Consider the following 1,998-nt stretch of genomic DNA (forward strand, 5'->3'; position numbering starts at 1 on the left):
TTGTCAGTGGTTGGGGCTGGAAGGAGGTAATGCTCACTAACCTAAAGTCTTTAGCCTCAGCTTACCACAGTTTTAGCAATGTCAGGGGGTGTTTTGCAACGTTCACTCATTTCAAAGTTCACAGAGAAATATAATCACAACTTCTTCATATGTGATAGAAAGCAACAGAAATCTTCATATTATTATAAAGTTGTATGAGAAACACGTAAGCAGATATCTTTAAAAGAGGGATTGTCTTCAAGTGGTTAATGACAGACTCACTTCTCTTTAATCGAACACATAGGTTTCCTCTCAGAACAGGGTCTTCTCTTCTACTTAAGGACATTAATAATAAATTCTAGCAAACATTTCTTACCACAGTTGTTGAGTTTGAGATGCACGCGTTTACATTTCTCACATGTTGGAATTTGAAATGTGTGGCAGATCATGAAAGGAGTAAGAAGAACTATAGATTCTTACTAAGAAGACTATATTTAAAAATGTTCCCAAGATTTATTTTAAAAGAAGCCAGATACGAGATGAAAAATAAAAACTTGGGAGATTGATTTAGAACGCAAAATGTTAACAAACACATTTTAGAAAGGGAGTGGGGAAGAAGTAGTTCCAGAATATTGCAAAAAAGAAAAAAATCTTCTGTGTGGAAGAACAATCTGGGAAACTGCACAGGTGCTAAGAAATAGCTCAATGCAATACGCTTCATGCTTTTATGTGGTTACCAGACTATGTTATTGGAGTGTATAATTGTGGCCCCTCATTGTAAATGGGAGTGAGTAAAAATTTTTCTTTGAATAATAACTGGGCACACAGACAGTGCCCTTTCCAGCTCTACCATCACTTCTGTTTTTTTTTGGTCTGGAGTGTACATAGGTGATATTTATGCTTTCCTGATACACTTTACTCACTGCTGACATTGGAGAAGATCCGGGAAAAGGCCCGAGATGAGTGACCTTTAGGGACATTTCTGTTCTCTTCCTGTACTCTCCTGCCAAGGACCAGTCGGTCTTGCATCAGGCCTGCAGCAACCTCAGTTGGTGATAATATCAGGCAATATCAGCCTGGCCTCTTCGCTGCTCCTTGTCTCTGACATTCCTTTGCTGCCTGATGGTCTAACTTAAGCCACCTAGGCAGGATTGCTCTTCCCCAGTTCCTATGGAAAACAGTGTCTGGTGAGACCAGAGACACAAATCTCAATAACACAGTGGGATCTGCTGGGACCAAGCAACTACTCTCTGCCTAAGAGTAAACTCACGAAGCTCAGCTAGAACCAATCCACTTTCCATAGAGCCAGAAAGAATTGCCAATTATTAATGTATTCCTCTTTCAAGTACATCCATATTTATGCCAGGGAAAATACCAATCTGCCTGCTTCCCTTGCAAGGGCAAAGTTACCCGTAGGAAAGCCTTTGTATTAGGAAGTCTCCCTGTAGTATTACCCACAACCCTTCAGAAGGGCCAGACCAGACCCTCATCTGCACAGCCCAGGATCCACTCATCCACAATGGTCAAGAAGCTTGTCTTTAGGATTTCCTGTCGCACACCCTCTCTACTCCCATCATACCTCCAACCAAGCTGTCCTCAAATTAACACCAGCCGTGCACAAAATGTGAACTATTACACAAGACACACAGAAGGTCTAAGTGGAAAGTGGCAGCTGTTGATACCGACTAACCTGTATATTTCATGAACTGACAAGCAGGGATTTACCAGATAAAACAGAAGAATCAGCAGCTGGAAGAAGTGCTAACAATGCAGGACTCTGATAGGGCTTTTTGGAAACACAACAGTTATTGTGAAATTACACAGACAGGAATGAAAAAAAGTGGTGAGTAGTACTATATCCTATTACTTAGAAGATTAAATAAAGGAAATCTCACCAAATTCATGGGGGGAAAAGCCAGATATATAATAAAAAATACACGTAATGAACTTGACTCAGGAAATAAAATATGAATAAAGGCATAGTAGAAAGAACGTGGGGAGGAATGCCTATCAGAATAT

This window comes from Mandrillus leucophaeus, unplaced genomic scaffold (assembly GCF_000951045.1).
Source record: "Mandrillus leucophaeus isolate KB7577 unplaced genomic scaffold, Mleu.le_1.0 Scaffold1148, whole genome shotgun sequence".
NCBI classification, from domain to species: Eukaryota; Metazoa; Chordata; class Mammalia; order Primates; family Cercopithecidae; genus Mandrillus; species Mandrillus leucophaeus.